This window comes from Centrocercus urophasianus, unplaced genomic scaffold (genome assembly GCF_019232065.1).
Source record: "Centrocercus urophasianus isolate 14NV4802_14NV808 unplaced genomic scaffold, USGS_Curo_1.0 seq_17, whole genome shotgun sequence".
Classification (NCBI taxonomy): Eukaryota; Metazoa; Chordata; class Aves; order Galliformes; family Phasianidae; genus Centrocercus; species Centrocercus urophasianus.
In genome coordinates, this window is record NW_024884722.1 from 10,514,740 (window position 1) to 10,537,210 (window position 22,471).

General features: G+C 38.7%; 1 long non-coding RNA gene across 1 annotated transcript; it reads left to right on the top strand.

Annotated features, from left to right (window-relative positions):
- Positions 1 to 7,223: 7,223 nt before the first annotated feature.
- LOC122160355 lies at positions 7,224 to 13,656 on the top strand. The gene is made up of 3 exons (XR_006168792.1): positions 7,224 to 7,461; positions 7,790 to 7,995; positions 13,463 to 13,656. It is a non-coding gene; the product is annotated as an uncharacterized LOC122160355 (long non-coding RNA).
- The last annotated feature ends 8,815 nt before the right edge of the window (positions 13,657 to 22,471 follow it).

Genomic DNA, 22,471 nt, shown 5'->3' on the forward strand with positions numbered 1-22,471 from the left:
TACACAGATATGCAAATATGCAAGCCCTCAGTATGGATGCACACATCTTTTTCTGAATTGCAGTCATGCTAAACAAAATCCCTCCAGGGCTTTTCTTGCCACTCCTTTTTACATGTTTGACAGTTTCCCAGGGAATTAGTCTTAGTGCATTATCGGATATGTGTTCTAAACAATTAAATTTGACATTTCTGTAGGAGAAATCTCAGACCAAGAGAACCGTAATCTCTGAATGCAGAAATGTACTGGGAGAGGTGTTTTTTGGGGTTGTTTTTTGTTTGTTTGTTTTTTCCCTCCAAGATTCCCTATCCCTTCCTTTGTTTGTATCTCCTATCCCATTAAATGCCCCTGCTCATCATCTTACTATGCAGAATCTCATCTCAGCAGGTGCATTTCATTTATTGAAACATTATTTGAGAACAACTTTATTAAAAATTCAAGATGTCAATAGAAGATGACATAGTGCATAGCAGCTTGTAACCTGGAAAGCTTTACAGAATAAAACAATATTCAACAGTAGACAGGGTGTAGTGTGAATTACAGAAAGGAGCAGCATTAAGCTGCTCCCTTGTGAATAAATTGAAAGTGTTTAGTCACATGGTTAGTAATGAAGACAGATAGAAGCAGAGTTGCATAGACAAAAGAGAAGAAATTGTATTGGAGAAGAGGTCATGGGGGACAGTGAAAAAGACAAGGAAAGCTACCTGCAGATTATAGGATGTACAGAGAGAGTTATGGGGTTCAGAAGAAACACTGACATGGAGAGAAGGAAGTTCTGCCTTATGCTTTCAGATTCACTGAAGGTTATAATAAAAGGTGAAACCTACCCTTGTTTAGATTTGGGTATGGAATTTCATTGGCAATGATTCCCAGCTTTGCCTGTGGGGAGCAGATTTCACAGTGCATTTCTCCTCTGAAGGATTCATCCCCATAAATTGCAAGACCTTTGCTCAGCTAAAAATCTTGAGCGATTTCAGAGCATAATGGAACAAAATGTGAACACTAACAACCAAATATTAGCAGAGGACGTATATGATGAATAGCTGGGTAGAAACATAATGAATAATATTATTTGGTAAAGAATATCATCTAGCTGTAGCCAGAACAGAATAATGGGTAAAGAGATTAATAAATAACAGTTCAAATACACTGAGAACAAAAATATCCAAAGCATCAGCAAAACCAAGTTAGAACTTTTTGCCCACATCATATTTTTGTACAAAATGCCCTTAAAAAAAAATAGTGATGTCCACAAGAGCTATTTAATTGCCAATTAGGGCTCTTTCAAGTTTTTGTTTACTGTAGGAAAGTAACTTTCAAAGGATGCACAGTGAAAGACACCTAATACCACTTTCTGACCTTTTGAAAATAATACATTCTGAAGCACTTTTTAAAAGCCTGTTAATAGAAAATAGAAAAGTTTGAAAAACAGTGAATAAAAATAAGAACATTTCCGTATTCTTCCACCAGCAAGGAAACATCCATAGCCTACTCTCCTTCTTGACATCCGTGTTTTCCTTTACCAATCCTGAAGCCCCTTCTGTGCCTCACTTCCCTAGAATCAAACAAAAGGTATCAGCATACTTTGCATAGCAAGTAATGTTCTGACATGCTCAAATGCTACCTACCTTTCTATACTGCATCAATATTGCTATAAACCCTGCGTGGTGACCTCATTGCAGCCTATCAATACCTGAAGGGAACCTACACCCAGGAGGGGAGTAAACTCTTCAAAAGGGCTGACAACAGCAGGACTAGGGGAAATGGATCCAAGTTGAAGGAGGGAAGATTTCGGTTGGATGTTAGCGGGAAGTTCTTTACAAGGAGAGTGGTTAGGCCCTGGAACTGGCTGCCCAGGGAGGTTGTGGATGCCCCGTCCTTGGATGTGTTTAAGGCCAGGTTGGACGGGGTCGTGGGCAACCTGATCTGAATGTGTATGTTTGGTGGCCCTGCTAGGCAGGGGGGTTGGAACTACATGATCCTTGAGGTCCCTTCCAACCCGGGTGATTCTGTGATTCTGTGATTCTCCAGTGCTGTATGGTCTTCCCTTCCAGTATTGCTACCAACTTGTTCTACAACTTACAACTTTTTCCTTATGATTTTGTACCTTTTCCAGCCATTTCTCTTAAGAAGCCACTATGCTTCTCAGATTGGGGTTTGGGGGAACAAGAGGAAAGAAAAAGAATAGATAAAAGAGAGGAGAGGAAGTGAACGTGGCCCAACATACAGTACTTTCAGCTCAGATATCTCCAATAATTCCCTATTTCTGCTCATGATTTTCATCTTCTTGCTCAATTTGCTCACACACTGAGCCTGAAGTTCCTTAGGGCAGACACTTGCCCTCAAGTTTTGATTGTAACGTGTAGTATAGCAGAGCCTGAAATCCTTTAGAGGCATCTCATGAGGAAAATTTACTAATAAGGTTGATACATATCCAGATGACGTGTACAGGGCATGATGAATACTGTTTTCACCACAGAACACTTCTTCATAAAGTATCTACAATTTTCTCAGGAGTATGAATCTTGTTGTAGCAGAATTATACTTTTTCTTTCTACATCAGATTTGCATCCCATTTTCCAAGTCACCCATAAGTTACAATTCAACTTTTTCACGCCAAGCCCACCATTAAAAAAACAAACTGAAAGCATGAAGACATGCATGAACACATAAGCAGGAACCCACAGATGTGTTTGGTGTGTTCCTCTCCACTGAGTGCAGGCCTCTGTGGCAAGTGAACATTTCCAGTCAGTTTTGCTGCATCTCAGATCACAGCAAAGCAGAAGTCAACCACCACAGCCTCGTGTGCCAGCTCGAAATATACATGGGCAAGACAGCTCATCACTCTGTTTTCAAGAGTTCTTTTCGAGTAGGAGATCTTCCAGCAGCCAGGTAGTGTCCTGTCCAAATCATAGCAAACTCAAAGTTTGCACAAACAAACAAAAAATTTCAGACTCACTTCAATTCCTTTCTAAACTTGGGTCTGCCCCTGCATTCCCAGACCAGAGAATTTCTTTTTGTGTATGTGAGAAAGGGAAAAGTTAACCGCGCAATTCTTCTTGTTCTTTTCTGAATTATGCTAGTGCAGTCTAGACTTGCAATTTAAAAAGCTGTTTATAAGCAGCTGCTTGGCAAAGAGCAGACATCTTTCTTGTAGTCCAATACATTTAAGTATTTAAAGGCCAGCTGCACAGAGCAATGTCCCAGAACATTGTCACTGGGACACAGTGACTCATGCATAGCCAGAGGAACATGAATTGGACTTTCTACCACAAGAGGGGGCTCTGTCTGCCCTGCTTCCCCATACACCCAGTTTTACACTTTGCTTCTGTTCCTGCATGAAAAATCATTGTTTCCTTGGTTATAATGTATTATTTTTGTCTTCTCATTTTGCTGTACAGCAGCAAATTTATTTTCCATAGCAAGAAAACAACTTCTTGGGTTTGGCCCCAAACAGACACGCAAAACTGACAAAACCTCTAGGATCTCCTTGTCTGACATAGATGAGCTGTACTTACAGAATTAAAGCAAAACCTTTATTGCAGAGGGAAATGATGCTATAACCAAGCCATCTGTTTCATAGCCTCCTACAACAGAGAGCATTCATGTGGGTTTCCTGCTTCTTATTATGTGAGCATTTTACTCACATAAGATTCTGATCTTTGGTGCTCACTGGCAAAACAGGAACAGGCTGAAATGGGTATAACTGCTGAATTTTTTTCAGGGAATCTTATTTTTTTAATATATCATTTTACAGAAAACAAACAAACAAACAAACAGTTATCAGCTCTATCATTATGCCCAGGGGATTTAATCAGATCTTCAGAATGACTGGTAGTTAACACATCCATAATAAAACCAAACTGTGCCCTAAGTACTTCTATTGGCTTTGCATCATGAAGGTTCAGCTGGCTTAAAATCATGCATCATTTCTTTTGAATGGTAGGGGATAGTTTTGAATAGGATTTCTGGTTTCTTTTCATCAGATATAAAATATCATAAGTGAACTCCATCACTTGTATGCGCTGTGCATGAAGATGGCCACAATAGAGCTGCATGGGATGTTCCAAAGGGACAGAATATCTGAAAGAGCACTTCTGAAGATGATCACCTTAGCTCTGACACTGCAAGGTAACCACCTCCTGGGATAGGAACCATGTACCTCCCTGTCCATGAGTCTATGAATGTGCAGGAAACATCTGAGTTTGTCTGCCAAATAAATTTGGTTCCTTTCCTGCACAGAACATCCCATATCTCCTCGTAACTGCTTCCAAAGAGTAGGTGAAAGAAACAATCTACGGCATAGCCCATGCATGATACCTAGACAACCAGACTTCTGAAAGTGGCAGCCATATCTGCCATGCCTTCCCATACATTATCAGACTCTGGAGAAGCTGGTTCTTTGTCTGACTTTGCTATTCAGTCCTGTATGTCCTTTACGTGTCCTTATGTTCATCCTAATTGTAAAATGGAACTTACCAGATCCAGAAGGTTGTTTAACTGAATTACAGGCCTTTAGAAGTACAACCTACTGCATTTCTCATAGTCTGCTGTGCAATGTTTACCTCTAAATTTTAGCTATGGCAAGCTGACAGTTTCATCGAGCAGTTGTGAACCATTTAGCATGGTTTTGCAGACCACTGATGGCCTGTGAATCATTAGTCAGTGCATGTTACCTTGAACATACAAAGTGGAGGCCCCTGAATGACCTCAAATCTCTCTTCTTTGTTCCTTCATAATTTTTATTTCTGCTTCTTCTGCCGCTACAGACTTGTACTTTTTCTCAGTAAGTACCAGGTGCTGCTCATCTTAAAAACACTGAAAAAAAAAGTATTCACATCTTCCTAAGCCTTATGAAAATGGCCTTTCTCACATTCAAGACGGCACCAGAAGAGATTTTTTGGCTCAAATCCTGTCCTCTGTGACCTGACTTTGCCTTCTTGTACAAGCTCATTATAAATTTGTCAAAACTCTTTTAAATGAGCAAAGCATACTCCTCAGTCCTTTTGGAAAAATGACCAGAACCTTAATATTTTGCTGATACAAGAGTCTTCTTACTTTCAGGTTAAAACTTCTTTATAGCCCTGAGAAGAGGGATTTCATATGCCACTCTTTGCAGAACAGGGCAGAAGAGAATGCCAGATGTTTTAGTTTGCTTGGAAACAAGTTACATTCAGAAAAGGATTGTAAAGAAGAATAACAGCCATTTCTTAGGCAGTGAGCCCAAGGCTCCCAGGAAAAACTAACATGCAATTTTAGCACTGGGACTGGATCACAGAATCATGCAATTGTTGGGGTTGGAAGGAACCTCTGGGAATGAGCAAATCCAACCCTTCTTCTACAGCATTTTCCCATGGTAGGTTGCAGTATTGATTAGAAATTATGAAAAATACTTTTTGTACAGAATGGACAAAACCTGTTTACTCCTTCAGTCTCCCTTTCCTGCACGGCCATTTCCTGACTAGTTGTCATTAATTGTTAGTTTCAGCAACTGTGGCTTAATGAAGATAAACGTTCCTGCAGCCTCTGAAATACAAGCCATTTGTACAGTAGCCACTTGGTGGGTCTACATTCAGCTCAGAGCAACCAGCCAGTTGTTTCTACCATAAATACCATCACCAGAATTGTCACTAGCCTTCAGCCTCAGCAGTTTCTTTAAACCCAAGACTGATGGGTCACAAAAAGTAAATATTTCCTAGAGATTACTTTTGCCAGCATGGTTTAAAATGCTTCTAGCAAGAGGCAGCGTGAGAAACAACTGTCTCTACTATTCAGTGAGTAAATAGATGGCATTTCTTCAGTAGATTCAGCATAACATTTCGCTCTAGTACCAATCAGTGCTGGAGGACAAACCAGCAGCTGCTCTTTAAGAACAAAGTTATTTATTCATCTCCGTATGGCAGAAAAGAAACTGAGGGAAAGGGCTCCTCTGAATCACTGAATTGGAAAGGACCTCTCAAAATCATTGAGTCCAGCCCCTCTGCAAAGCAAGCCTCCTACAGCAGGCTGCACAGGTAGGTGTCCAGGCAGGTCTTGAATATCTCCAGAGAAGGAGAATTCACAACCTCCCTGAGCAGCCTATTCCAGTGCTCTGTCACTGTGAAGAAGTTCCTTTGCATATTGCTGTGGAAATTCCTATGCTCCATTTCATGGCCATTTCCCCTTGTCCTATCCCCACAGACTGCTGAAAAGAGGCTGGCCAAATCTTTTTGACTCCCACTCTTAAGATACTGAAAAACATTAATCAGATCCCCTCTGAGTCTTCTTTTCTCCAGTCTGAACAGACTCAGTTCGCTCAGCCTTTCTTCATAGGGGAGATTCTCCAGACCCTTTATGATCCTTATGGCCCTCTGCTGGATTCTTTCCAGGAGCTCCCTGTCTTTTTTGTACTGGGGAGCCTAGAACTGGATACAGTACTCCAGGTTAGGCCTGATGGTGATGGTGATGTCCCAACTACCATGCTGCTTCTGAGTAAGCAGGTACTGTCTTTGGAAGAAAGGTCTCTTGATATAAAGAGGTTGGAAGCAGAAACAAGCCAAAACAAAGCAAAGAGTCACACAAACAAAGTTCTCTTGAAGACTGGAGGGAAAAAAGAAGCAACCAAGTAAACAAACAAAAAAAAAACCTTTAGGAAATTCACAGAGGAACAATGATAGGATTTTATTTTAAATGAACATTCTTCAGGTCCTTGAAATAGCCATGACAAAATGCAGCACTAACATTTTATTTCCCTCTCTCACCAAAGTCTCATAAACAGTGTAATCAGTTCTGCTGAAATTTTAGATACTAAACAAAACCAATACTCTCAGCCAGAGGAGCAGCCCAACACAGAAGTTTCATCACAGATTTAGCAAAACAATTGCAAGCAAGCTCATTAAAGTAAAGGAATTGGATCTCCAGATATTCTTACCAGCATAGAATGTGTAAGAAGGAGAGATTGTACTATTTTCCTTTGTTTCACTTATCTCTTTTTTTCTTCATTTATTCTCTTTCAATAATTGAAAAAATATTCTTTGCTATTTCCCTTTCAATCTCTTATAAATAAAACAAACCTTATGATCAATGATGTTTGGTTTTCCACCCAACTGATACCTGAATCAATATTAAATTTAAAATAGAAACATTTGCCACATTCTGGGTTAATGATCTAACAGGAAAGAGCTTCCTGTCTTCCCTGACATAACTGGACTTTCATGCGAAAGTACAAACACAACTGTGAACTTGAATGTGGTGCATGGACAGATGCATGATTTTGTGTGACTTTCTTCACTTTCTCATGCACCAAAAATGGAGAGATAGAGAAGTGCACTGTTGTTCGAGATAATTAGGAAAAGTATGCAAGCCGTCTTCATTAGTGGTTCTTAATACAGCAATGAAAACAGAATTTCAGCTTAGCCCTAACTCTTCAGCTGACAGAGCAGGGCCACTACAGCAGGACTGTGGAGAAAAGCTGTATGACAAGAGGTTTGTAATGATTTACAGAGTTTTCTTAATTGCACAATCAGTTGTTTGTTCCAGCTAATTGAGTTTCCCTTCCAGTAATTACTCTTTGCAGTTCTTTATGCTACTGTATTGCATGCTCAAATTTCCATACAGCTACCTTAGCTCAGTCAACTCCCTGGACTTTTCTGCCTCGTTCAACTGAATTAGTATCATTCTGGAGTGGCTCGTGAGGAATGATGGATTTACTTTCTATGAAATTTCTCTGCATATGTGTAAAGAGAGGTGTAAAAAGATATAAAAGTTTTCTTTGTGCATTCTCAGTGCTTTGAAATCTTGTTCTTCATTCCAGAAGTCATCTTTATACCTGTAGCCAAAACCCTGTTCAAACCATTATCTGCCACTGCCTTGACTTTCTGACATGATAGCACAGGAAAAACAAAGAAAAAATAAAAAAGCAATGTTTAATGGAATCAGAAATTACTACGAAAAAGCTGTGATACCAGGAGAAATGAAGGGGGCTCTGAAGGCTGTCTCATAAACTACCGATATTTGCAGGTAATTTTGTATTTTTTCCATCAATTACAAAAGGTGAACTGCTCCTCCTTGTCTGCTGCTGCTTAAACTGTTTTACTATTACATTAAACAATGTTGTCTATAACCATTTGTATTAGCTTACAATTATTTTTATGCACTTTATGTTTCTATTTTTAGGATTGCCAGATGTATACCAGTAATTATGATTTGTATGTCTCATACATATTGATATTTCTGGTACTTCTGCTTCCAAGATAAGCAGATGGAGATGAGCTGAATTTCACCAAGCTATATATTGCAAACAGTTAGGATATAAATAAGGTATTTCTGAGCTGACCTCCTTTTTCATCTGCTTTGTTATCACCACAGACCCAGTATCAATAACATATGCTTTATGTCTATGTTTACTTATCTTTTATAGTCTTCAACTATAAACCAACAGGCAGTGGAATCTCATTACTTTGCTGAAGTTTCATACAGATTAGACACAGCTAATTCTTATCATCTCCTCACTTTTTTTTTCTGGTGGTTTCATACTAATGGGCAGCTCTGCACCATCACACTGCTTTCTCACTTTCACTCCTCAACAGAGCAAGGGGGGGAAAAAAAAAAAAAGATAAAAAAAACTTTGCAAGTTGAGGTGAGGGAAGGGAAATCACTCCACAGTTACCATAATGGGCAAAACAGACTCAGCATGAAGGGGGCTAATGTGATTTATTACCAATTGTTAACACCTATAGAAAACTAAAAACACCTTCACCCCATGCATCTGGATTAAACTGAAGTGCAAAACAGCAGATCGGTTGCCAGTTTGTTTTGGCATTCAAATGAAAAAAAATTGGGCAGCAATAGTTGGCTACAGTTAAGCTAAGCCAAATAGTGTGTGCGAGAAAGAAAAACCTCTCCTTTGCCAACCTGAGAGCTTTATAGTACAACAATGATGGTTTTCAAAACTTTGATTTAGCCTTTTAATTTTGGTGCACTTCAGCTCTAACTTCTCAAAAATGTGTGTGTTGTTCTGAAAAGTAAAATTCAGTTAAAAAAAAAAATTATAGAAGTCAATGCTGAGAATCAAAATCTTTGCAACATTTTTATTTGTTTCTTACTGAAGTTATTTATCAAGCTTAGCCGCAGTCTGTGGACCTCATATTCTACTGCTCCATTCAAAATAATACTAAGTGAAAGAAGGAAAAGTATAAGACTATTTTAAGATCTTCTTAAAATAAGCTTTTCCTCATAGAGTAATCATTTTTGTAGCCTGAGTGAACCTGGACATACACATATCCATACAGAACAAACGAGTCCTAGTCAACACAGCCAATTCAGCCAACACCAAACAATACAAAGATCATCACCCAGACAGCTGTGAAGCTCCTTGAGAGCTTCACCATGAGTTTGTTCCGTTCTCATGCTTTGCTTACTTTTGTGGTTGTTTTTTTTTTGTTTGTTTGTTTTATTTCTGAATATTGTTGGTTCAAATAAACTCAAATTTTAAAGAAGAAAAATAAAAATGACCACGCATCATATTCCCTTCCAGTAAGTTTAATTTCTTAATTATTTGTAGGGGTATTCCTGAAAGCTGCCAAGGCGTGACTCATTTTTTATTAAACGCAGTGTCATCCAAAACTGTTCATCAATATCTTTTAGCCTTTCATTTCTCTCAGCCAACGTCCCTTTTAAGCAGAGCTCAGAGCATTTGATTCAATTGCTTTAGCTCTAGCTAAAAGCAAGCCCACACCAAACATGCTGAAAATTGTGTAACAGACCTCATTAGGGAACCAGAATGGAGAACCTCGCTACAGAAGTAAGTGGCCCTGCTGAGCAGGGGAGGACAGTTTAGCCTACAGATCCATACAAAGTCAGTGCCCAAAGACTGCTATTAGGAACACTGCTTTTGAGCTCACTATCTTTCAGAGAAGCCTTATAAAAGCAATTTTTTTAAATTCATGCCACTAAAAAACTCATGCCAATTTTTTTTCCAAGAATGAGGATTTATACTAAGTATTTATGAAATTCTACTTTGTAGCTCTGGTTATGATGCAGATATGAGATCTTTATTATTTAATATGAGATCTTTTCATCTTACCTCTGCTGTAATACTTGTATTTATTTTGGACTATGCATAAATTCTACATCAGAAGGCAGTCTCATTCTTGTGATGGTTCAAATTTCCTATTCTAAGCTGATGATTTCGAGGAAGGATGCTAATCTTTTTGGTTAGTTCAAGAAAAAATATTTAAATGTAAAATTATTTATTGCTATTTTTTCCATAAAGCTGAAAGAGAAACTGAGCAATGGATGATCCAAAACTACTAAGACTATGTTGGCACAGTTCATTAATGCTGTTGCATTATAAATGATCATGTAACGTACTATTTAGAATTTTAACCACCCCAGTAAGGGCACCACATTTATTTTTAGAGAATTGTTAGAAATAATTACTTGGTTGTCCTCCTTATAAATAGCAGCAGCCACAAGTAGAAATTAACTGCTGTGTAAACACAGTTGGGAGGTGTACGTGTCTGTGTTAGAGTGAATGAACCGTGTTGCACAGCAGAAAAACATCAGCCAACAAACTACTACTTCTGCTGCTGCAACAAATGCTACAGGAAATCTTTGCCAGCTGGTGCGAACCAGGGACAGCCCTCTAGGACAAGTTACAGAAGCCCTGAATGCTAAATCTGAGTTGTGGCTATCTTGTGGTTGTAGCTTCAGAGAATATCAACGGTACAAAAATCACTCTGCCTAGTAGAGATACCAGTTGAAACTATCAATCTAAAAGCATGTCTGGAGACGTCATTTCAATAGAAAGCATCACTCTGGGAGGTCTTCAAGATCACCTACCGCTGCTGACGCAATGGGGAAGTTCAAGTGCTTATATTAGAAGTACTTTATCAAGAAGCAGTGAGTAAATTACATGCCTAAATTATGAAACCTAGAATTGATGTTCAATTACTAACACTTAATCATTTATAGGTTTAACGTGTGCTCATTTCCAGTGTCTTCTCTAAATTCTCCTCATTGTTTTGTTTAGGATAAAAATGTTTACTTTGCTTCAGCTCAGACGTGTTCTGGATCACTGTATATTTACAAGGAACAGCAGCTTTCCTGCTTCAAGGAAGTTTCCTTTGTTACTGTTTGTACATGGTGTATCAAAAGACTCCTTATTAAATAATAGGGCACCTTTATATGAACTTTTTGAATCCACATTGCCTTTGATAAAAACACCCAAGGTCAATAGCTACATACCTAATCCAATAAAAAAGGTCCACAATTATTTATAAATTGGGAGTTTATGTTGTATGAAGCAGTTCATTACTGAGTGTATTTCCTTTTCTTTAAAATTTCCTGAAGTTTGTTTTACACTGAAAAACAAATGTCTTTTATCAGGGATTTAAATGCATATTTGAATATATAGAATTACTCTCAATTTTGCATAGCTGTGAGGCTTTATATCACGTGGAGGCGATTAAGAAAACTTTGCATCAGAAGAAGTTTTGTAAAATAAAGTTTATTTTTATTGGATCAGCTCCCGGCTGAATAGGCTAAGAAAAACGGAGTCATTTTTGAAAGAAAATAAACTCAAGGGTCTGATTTAAAAGTTCCACCTGAAAAATGCAAACCTCAAAAGAAGGTTTATACTGGAAATTGTAAAATATTTATTTAGCTGTTGTATTCCAAAAAAGGATGTGACTAAAACTTAAGTGTTTAAATACAAAGCCATTAAAAATTTGAAGCCTTTCCCTTCCTTTTACAAAGACCAAAGCAATTTTTGGACAAGTTTGGCCCAGTTTTAGCTTAAAATTTCATCCAAAATAACTATTTTCTGAGAAAAAGTAAGGTTTAGAAAGATCTACTTCTTACAATGAAAGAAATCTCTTGAGGAAAAAATTCTTAAATATACCATGTCCTGGCATTATGTCTTTATAGTGATGCAATTTGGACAAAGACATCTAAGGGACCAAAGCTGCTATGAAAATATATTCAAGACAAAAATGATTCTATCAGAAATAACAGCCTTAAAGGAACATTGTATGAATAATGACATGCTTCTATTATCTTTTGATATGAAGAGAACTGATAAACAGATCAGCCAAATGCAAGATTAGTGTTCTTTTGCCCATAGACTACTTATGATCCACAGTTTCTTCTGAAACATCGCTGCTGTGTACCTAAAGAAACGCTATTTTCTTGTAGAGCATCTATGTACAACCTATTAAGGAGACATTTCTACACTACTTTCAATTCTATAAAGCTTTGTTAGGACTTGAGAGTCCTAAGGCAGCTGAAAATTATGATATTAAGCTGCTGAAGAAAGTTTCTAACTGGGTGCAATATTTCCCACTGATGCCTTTTGAACCTTCCATTTCTGACGTTGGCCGTTGCTCTTTTCTTTTGTAAACGCCAAACGTTCTGTTCCTCAGTGCAGCCAATTAAGGCATTCCCTGAGTGTTCTGTTTTTCAGTAGCTGAAGATAAATTTTAATTACCTTTGGAAACATTGCTGTCATTTCCCTGCCAGAACAGTCTGAAGTGAAACTCCCCTCACAGTCCTTTACTGGGCAGAAATGCAGAAGCATCACCAGTTAAAAAGAATAAAACTGTACCCCTCTTTGCCATGACTTGTTTTCAGAGTCTTTGCTTGGCTCCTCATTTTTCCAACAATACATTCTGATAAAGAGTAGCTTGCAACCTCATGGATATCTGGAAGATAAGTGCTCCCTAAATCTCTCAAAGTTACTGCAGAGCACTGTTTCAATTTTAGAGCCATGCAGCTTGAGAGGGTTGCACTTCAACGGATTCCTTCTGTTCATCCTGCAGTGCAACATACAATTCCTGTGATTAATAAAAAACAGCATAAAGCCATAGCACACTGCCTGACCAATTCTATTAACCCTGTATGATGGTCTACTACAGATTCAAGAGCTCTTCATGAAACTTTTTCTCCTGGCAGTTATATTTTTCTGTTCATTGAGATTAACCACATCTGCTTTTAATCAGACTCTCTAGAGCTTCACAGGGAGTCTTGATTGCTGATTAGAGAGTGATGTTTGCCCAGATTGCTCTGTTTAGTTTTCCTTAAAGGCTTACTTGGAGAGTGACTTTTTTTTTTTTTTTTTTTAAATAAACAGTCTGCTCTTCAAAAGGGAATTAGAAATTATGAGTTTGGGAGTGTTCTTAGTTACAAGATTTCCAACTAGTCTGGCATACTACTTTAGAGTCACATCCATTGGAGTTGGTTGTGGCTCAGCTCATGTCTTGGATGGCATTTTGCTTTTTTCTTCTAGGCCAGTAATGCCATATTTCTACAGCAGAAGGAAATAACCAGCTTTTGGAGTATGAACCATGAGAGGTTTTGCAACAGGGCATTAGCCCCATGTATGAGGTCAAGTTAGGGGCTCTAAAATGCATTGCTCATGGTTTGCCTCTATGACTCTGCCCTTTCCTTATGTATGTTAAAGGAGAGCTTTTCTTTCTTTTCTCAAAAGGAGAAGTTCCGTGTGTCTCCCTTTATGCTTGGAGAATCTTGATGTTTCTGATCCAATAAAAGAATCTGGGCTGCCATATAACTATAAAGACAAGTGTTGGTGAAGGATTATCTGAATCATTCAAGAGAGGGCAGCTCAGCTATACTGAGAAAAGCACCTACCAAGAGTGAAGAAAGTCAAGAAGCTGGGAAAGACAGAAGAAAGAGGAAGAAAAAAAATCTTTTTGGCTTAAGTTATTGCAGGCTGAGTAATAAAAGATGTATTTATAAAACACAGATTTTTCCCTCCTTTGGAGAATTAAATCCTACCTACCAGGAAATTGACAGCAGGTTCAAGCACTAGCTGGCAACGCTAACCATGTATGCAACAACTTATCGACAGCCTGTGCAATAATGCACATATCTTAATGGAAAAGCTGAGCAACTGCCAAGGAAAACAACCTGAGGGAAGAGAGAACAAGCTGATGTTCAGAACTCCTGAATCGTGGGCTCTGAGAACAAAATTGCTTTGAAGTTCTTTGTTTTTTGCTTTCAGACACAGAATTATGAAGGGGGCTAAAATAGTTCTCAGCCCTACAGGTACTGGTATGTAAACCATATTTCTTTCCTGTGTCATAGCCATGTAGTTATGCAGTCTTACTGAATTCAGATCAGGAACACCTTTTTCTCACGATGACCTTTTCTTTCCTCTTTCTTTAGTCTGTCAACAAATCTTTCTTCTGTGACTTCCTTTCCCTCTGCTGTTTTTGTTTCTGCCACCAACACAAACCTAGTTTTAATATATAAACATGTTTAAAACAATTAGCCACAATCATTTGTTGTCACTGTCATGTGAATAAACTCCAGATAAATTCCTGTGTTAGCTAAAGAAAATACAGAAGATCCTCAGTCAAGGTAACACATAGAGAAGGTCAGAAAATGACTTACAGATCAACTGACAAATCTGCTCCTGCAATAGCATCAATAATAGGCTGAGCACATTATACAGCCTTGGGAATCTCTTGTCAGATAACCTTCCCTGGGGTATACTCCTGGGCACATTAAAGACAGAATGTGCTATAAGAAAATTCCTATTGCACCACTCTGTCCCACATATGAACCTCGTCATGTAATATGGTAGTGGGTGAAACTTGGCAACAGTCCCACTTGAAGACATTTATAGAGCTACATTGTTTACTCATCAGATCGGATGTTCTATCTTAGAATTTTCTATATTCTTGTATCTGACATATTTCAATTTAAAAATACAATTGCAGTCTCTCACAGGCTGTGGTTTTATTCTTAAGGCTTCATACTGTCATCATCTGGACCAAGCAACTCTTTTTTTTGATCTTCATTTACAAATCTCTCTAATTCAGCCATACTTCAGATTGCTGTTATAAGCAAATACATTAAAAAAAAAAATCAGATCTTTCCTTCACAAAACAGTAGAGATCACAGCTCCAGGCAACAGGTGGTGCTGCTGCTGCTATAAATGTCTGGAATACACAAAGGAATGCTCCTAACTTATGTTGTTATTGCTCAAACTATTGCCTTATGTGTTAGAATAGTTAGCAAGACCACTGGAAGGTGTTACTGATGACATGACATGACTGATCCATTGCGACTACAGCTAAAATGAAATGTCTAATTAGCCTAGAAAGCCTGTACGTGTTTCAGCAGTATTTACTTTTTTTTTTTTTCCCCACACAGAGCCTTTCTACCTTTCTCACCTTTGTATCTCTCTACAGTGTAGCCAGCTTCATAAGCTACTCCAAATTAACGTGACTGATGTCAGTAAAACAGGCGTCACCCATACTAGAGCAAGTCCTCCCTATTCATTCTTGCTTTAACAGGAGTATGTTCATTAATTAGAAGAATAGCCCTGTTCTCATTAGCATCCTTGTTGATTACACCTATCAGGCTTCGACTTAACTTGATGTCTGCAGACATTGTCACTAGCAAAAGGCACTAGCTGGCCCAGTGAGTGCTCCAAAAGCTGTCTGGACTCTACATTATGTGGAAACACTCCCATAACCGAGACCCCAGGGCCCAGACTTCCCTTTGAACATATCCCATAACAAGACTTCTGCCAACATATAAAATCAAAGGTAGATTGATGGGCTTATATAACAAGCTATTTCCACTGCTTTCATCTCTGGTGGCTATAAATACATTCTTGTTTGGTGAGATCCTGACACTCTAAGTATGTTCTCTATCATAACAAAGACCTCACCAAACATATTAGCAAGAAGCCAGATTCAAACCATCCAATCATACTGTATTCAGTCATTTCATATGGAGGTGACCAGAATCAGGAACAAAGAAAACTAAACTGAAGTAGCTGCAAATATATATTCATATTTTAAAGGGCACGCCTCTATTCAAGGCAGAGGGTTTTGGAGGGAAAGTGACACTTTGAAGACAGCAATTTTTCCCCCCCATCACATAATTAATTTAGTAAGTTACTGTTGAAAAAATTAGAAACAGTTCACATAACAGTCCTGAATAAAACCTCTCTCTCCGAAGCTGGTTAATATTAAAAGGTAAATTAAATTAAGTAGGTTAATTTGTTGCAACCCCACTGTTTTCACTTTTATTTAAGGTCAGGAAAAGGCTCTGCCAAAAGGACAACAAAAGTTAACACACTTCATTAGTCAACATATGCTGGACATCAGCCTTTCAGAAACGAAAGAAAGCAACTGAGCAATTAGGCTTTCCCAGTTGAAGTTTGACAAGTTTTGTCCTGATTTATTTCATGAAAAAAGTTCAAGTGCCCCAGTGGTCTTTACACATCAAAGAAGCACCTTGAAATAGTACTGTAGGTGGAATTTCCACGTTGTACAGAGGAAGTGTGGACAAGTGTTACGGGGAATAAGCATAATTTTAAGGTCTAGTCTGGTGATTTGACTGCCATCTCTGCAGGCTCTCATTTTTGAACCCGAGGAAAAATGTGTAGAATTACGTATACTTTGCAAAGACAGCATCCTCACTTCCTGCTACTTTTGTGCTTTTTCTTGATTTTGGTCTATTTTGTTAAGAACAAGCTCAAGAAAGCAAAGCCTATCAACAGTTTACTAAATCACCTCTATCAGTGAGTCTATTTTAGTTCATATACAGGGAGCATTGCACACCCAGACTTATACTTTGAAGAATCTGTTCTCATATTCTCGATGACAGAAGGATACTCTAGAGGTTGCAAAAAGAAAAAAGTTCAGGGAGTTCATTTCTCCTGTGGCCAAAGTACAGGATTCAATCACCAGTTTCAGATTCTTTTCTTCATTAGCATTGAAAATTGTGTAGTACTGCACACTGCAGATTATTTTTCATCCAGACCTACTAAGAAAAATATGATTTTTTTTCCTGTATGACCCTGCATGAATATGTCAGGATTTCTATCAACACCATCCTGGTCAGGCAATTTAATCTGTATTTCTTAATTATCTTGACATCTTACTACTGCCTCTCTCAAGGTACTTGTTTCCAGATTTCCTCTCTCATGGTCATTGGCAGTTGACATTCAAAGTGATTGCTTACACTCGCTGCCTTTAACAGCCTGCCCTAAAGCTTGCCCCTGTCCTCAGATAATGTGATCAGGTAGCCACAAGTGTAAAAGCCAAATGTACCCTGCTGTAGAAAGGCCTCACTCTGTGCCACCCACTTCTGAAACCTTAGACTTTTGAGTACTGACAATCTGAATAGTTCAGTTCTCAACAAGCTTATACGTCCAGCAATGTGGCTGCTTCTTTTACTTTACACATAAACACTGAATTAAGAGATAATTAATATTAATCATGGGAGGAGATGGGACAGTTCAGAATCAGAATTGAACTTCGTTTCCAGTTTAAGTCAAGATAGCAGCATACAGGTATTGGTAAAAAAATCAATGTGCAGCATTCCACCTTCTGTCACGAAGTTCATCTTTATTTGCTATTGTCACACTATGGGTTTCCAATAGTAAATGATCCTGCAAAGGCTAGAACTTAGAGAGATTCTAAGGCAGTATCAGTGTAAATGCAAGAACAGCCGTATTCTAAATTTTAAAACACATAACCATTGAATCTGTAAGCCCATCTCGGACAACAAAAGATCTATACATGGAGCAAAAGAATAATTATCTTCTGTAACTGTTAAAGCTGCTAACATTATTTCAGTCATTCAGATGCTACCCCATAATTGTTTATTGATGCCCATAATTTAGTCCTCCAAAGGCACACCTGCTCTATCATTATCTGAACTTCCTATGTATTTAGCTAGAAAATCGTATAAATCACTGCACCGGTAAGGAGTGGAAAGATAAGAAGGCTTATTTTTCAGGAAAAAAATTTCTAATGGCTATTCCTAATCATAAGAAATGCATGTTCTGAGCTCAAAAAACCAGTTACAACACCTCATCAGCATGCACAGTCAGTAAATCTGATTAAAGTGGATAAATCAAACTAAAAAAAATCCATACCTCTTTTCCCTCCAGATTTGTGAATCATTCAAAAACTCGTCCTTTCCCCTACCCCATTTACCTGTGGTCAAATAATTATCTCACTTGTTATTTGTTTCCCATAATTATCACTACTGTGAGGTCAGCCCCAAAGGCTTTCTTTTTCTATGACTTTTGTACTTTTTTCCCAAAGTCAATAAAGGACAAATCATGAATAGTGAATGCAAACCTATGGTAAATTCATGAAGCCTGGGAATCATGAGCATGCATTTCCATCACTACCATCAGTCAATTATATATAACCATTAAACAAAGTCTGTGCTCTCATGAGGCAACAGCAAATAACACTTGAGGTGTCAGCTCACAAACATACTGTTTGTTCATTTTTCAAACAGTTTTAACAAGTCCTAGAGATAGGATGGTTTTAACCAATTTTTTTCTTCCCTAAGAGGTTCAGGTTATGCAAAGATTAAGTCTTCAGATTATTGTACTAATTGTTCTACATTCAGACAGATATCAAGCAGATCTCTAGAGAAACAGCTAACGGATTTGCTCCTCTTTCCCTGAAAGTCTGCAGTCACAGGCTTGCCAAGTCTAGGATCGTAATCCTGCTTTCTGTCCACATGGCTGCCTTGTGAATCTCCTGGCTAAGGTAACACTCCATGGTCAGATAAAACTGACAAGTCCAACAAGAGTTAGAGATTTGATCAGTATTCGGAATAAAGATGCTATGGGTGGCTATCCTCTCTCAGTTGTGACCCACTACTCAAAGAGCCAAGCTCAGATCTGAACATACAGTGTGTCACTTTAGTAATCCCACCCTGTACATGTGTTCAACCAGTCAATTCCTCACGTATATGTTTATGAATGCATGAACATATTGTAAGGAGGTCAGAATACTTCATACTAAGGGATTTCAGACATCAAAGCTGTTTTGTATTTGGAAGAACCATAGCTGACACAGTCAAGATAAGCCAATCACTACAAAAAAATGTACTGTAAGTGTATGGTTAATCTATGTTTTTTTTTCATTTTTAAATGCATATAATTCTCCTACTCATGGCAAATACAATCTCCTGTGCATAACTGGCTTCAGTTTCCTGTAGTTTGTGAGATGCTCAGTTCAACAGTGTGGGAGACCCTGCTGCTGCCCACGCTTCCAAACAGCAAATGTCAAAAACAAAGTCAGCTTCAAAGTTTGTTTCATTCCCCTTTTTCAGGTGCAACCCTCTCCAGAGTCCTCAGAAATTATGCAGGAGGCCAGATGAAGAGGGAGGATTTGTCCTCATTACAGTGTTACACTAGTAATTAATGCCCAATTATTACTTTTTTTTTTTTATAGAAGACTTTGTTACTTTAAGACAAAAAAATAATGAATTTGACAGCTCTTGCTCATGCTGCTGCTCGCAGCATGTTGCTTAGCAACTCAGAGATATGGAGAGAGGAGGTTGCAGGAGTCAGACACAGATATGAGGGTGGCCAGGAATTCTCAGGATGTTGAGCTGCCAGTCAGCACCAGAACCCAATGGCATTAAGGATCTTGCTGCCTATGAAGGAGCCACATGTTGTGTTCAGCATGAGACCTGTGATGAAGCATATGGCTCCTTTAAAGATCTAGTAGGACAACTTGCCCTTCCAGCTAATTTTGTACATTTAACAGGAAAGTGCCTGAAGTGGTAAGAGCAGGGAGACTCAATTCTCAACTGAAGTTTTAAAAGACTCGCTGCTTAAGAGGAGAAGAGAGAGTATAGTGAAAACAGGTTCTTCTTACTCTGAAAGTAATTTAAAGGAAGGTGATGCTATGTCTTGGTTGATGTTCACAGGGTAAAATGAGTCTGTTTGGAAGTTCCGAGATGCTGCATAAGAAAGCATAAAATCATCTATTACCTATGACAGAGCCCAATTTACACCTAAAAGGTAGCTGTTAAGTTTTGGGAATACCTTGTGTGGTTCAAGTCCATTGATTCTTAAATGGGAGCAGAGCTTGACCAGCTAGCAAGAATTCCTCCTTCTGAAATCATTAGTGCTTCTCCAGAAATCCCCACAGAAAATTCCAAGCTCACCATATCTCCTTGCCACCTTCTGATGAGAGATGCATTAGGATGAATTGCCTACGTTTGCCATCCTCAAGCATTCATCCCTATCAAACCCAATATATCTAGAGAAAGGAGGAGCTCTTGCTCCTTGGCAAGCTGAAGTAAACCTGGCCCAACCAAAAGATACATAACATCTGTTTTGTCCATAGGATTCACTATCTGATTTCATGGTTTTCCATATCTATCTGAAATGCTACAGCTCTGTCAGAAAGCTATTTCTCAGAGATCAGATCTGGTGCTTCAGCAGTCCACAGTCACTTCTTATCTTTGCCACACACACCTCAGGTCTTGTCCAGGCTGGTTAACATCCCCACACCTTATTTTTCTATGATTAAAGCAGTACACAAGTTCTTTCCTGACAAATTTAATCTACTCCTTCCTCTGGTGGGAATCACCCTAATATGAACTGTACAGAGAGTCATCTTTTTCTCAGGTAAGAATGAGACCCTGATCCAAGAGAGCATCACCCCATCTGAAGCCCCTGGACACAACTCTCACTAAACTAATGAAGCTATTCCTAAAACTTAAATCTCACTCTGAAATGTAGTATGCTACAGCATACATCCTCACTCTTCCAGTTGTTTTTTTTTTTTTCAGTGTAAAATGCTTCAAATTCAACAAAAGACGAGTTTCAGATATTTGATGAGTAAGGAAAAAAGCCCATGCATCTCACCACCTAGGGCTAGGTGTACCACTCTGCAATTGCTTCTGTACCTGTATGCAAACTATTTGCTCTCTCCCACTTTAAATACCCATGGCATTCTGTCCATCTGCAGGGCTGCCTCACTTATCCCCACTTTCCATCTCCTGCCACAACAGCTGCTATTTTGTCTGTACTACGGCTATCTGGCTTCACCTGGAGAAGGGCATCACAACAACGCAGCTGAACATCTGGGAAGTAACTCAGTTAAACACAGCAATTAGCTGTATCCAAGTAATAAACAATACAAAAGTTTAATCTTCTTAAGAGCAGGAGTAAGAAAACTTGTACAGGCATAACTGCTGTTTCCACTGCCAGTAAGCAACGTTTTTCCACAAACAAATTTTCAAAGTACTTCCTACATTTTACTCTGTCTGTCATCAGATGGCTTTGGCATTTCTGTACTGATGATGTTCCCATTCACTGCGTATTCTATTAACCCTGTAAGAGCCTTCCGCAAATAGGGGCATAGATTTAGACTGAATGAGAAATTACTGCCCCTATCTGCGACACAGAATTTTCTCAGTCAAGAGAATTTCCAGTCTTTTTCTTGTGCTTCTTGGGGCCAATTTTTCCCCCCCTCCTCTAGTTAAGGACAGCTTCTGATCTCATACGAATTTATATCAAAAAGGAAACCCATCCTGATTAGGATCGGTTTACTAGCAATGGGCTAGTAGGATATTAACTGATGCTGATCATACAACTATTCATGGTCTTAAGGCCTTTTATAAAAAATTTTAAAAAAAATGGAGAAGCATTAGCCCTTGCTTTCTGACAGTCCAAGTTCAAGTACTCCTAAGACACTCCCTTTCTCTTGCTGGGTCCAAGGGCTGCAAGATCCTTCCCTCTTCTTCAGGCTCTCTTAATCTAACGTAGCAACAACACATGCTAGCACACAGGTCAGATCACCTACCTCACTGAAAGCATCTTTCCAGAATCATAGAATCATTTGAGTTGGAAAGGATCCTTAAAGGTAATCTGGACCACTTCCCCTGCAATGAACAGGGACAACTGCAGCTCCATCAGGTGCTCAGAGCCCCATCCAGCCTGACCCTGAACATCTCAAAGGACAGAGCATCCACCACATCTGAGTAACCAGTGCTAACACTATGCTGATAAGAATACTCTAAGGCTTTCTTCACAACAACGTCATATTGTTAAAAAAAAAAAAAAAAGTTACATGTAGCATGAATACTATGTGGTTAGAAGCCTGGAGTATTCATGGCAGGTCCATGCTCATAATTTCCGCTCTAAGGTATCATAAGCCCCAAGATACAACATTAAGTGTTTTAGGGTTCTCCTCTACACTAAATCTGGTTTAAAATTAAAAATAAATAAATAAATAAAAATCAGTGCTTTTTCAAGAGAGAATGAGAAGCTGCCAATGTGCAGGTAGCTTTTGGTCTGCATCTGCATAAAGAGCTGGTGCACTCTCTCCCAGGTTACTCTGTGGTACAAAGAGTCACACACACAGTCAGTAATTATGCTTCATGTGAAGGAGGAAATTCACCTTCCAGCTGGGCACCAGTGGCTTTCTAAAACACATTGAATTGTCCATGTCCTGAACTGAAGATACACAGCACGTCTGTCATATTTATCATTTCTCCCTCCCTCCTTATAAAACCAAACGGTTTTTCAGGCTGATTCCTATTTCCCCTTCCAAATCTTGGCTTCTACAAGCTGCCATAAACCACTGAAATGATTCTCAGGTATTGCAGGGCATGAAGGATGAGTCCCGCCACAGTGCTGTTCAAAGAACAATGCATCACTTGTCTTCGCTGAGATAAACTAGATTATAAC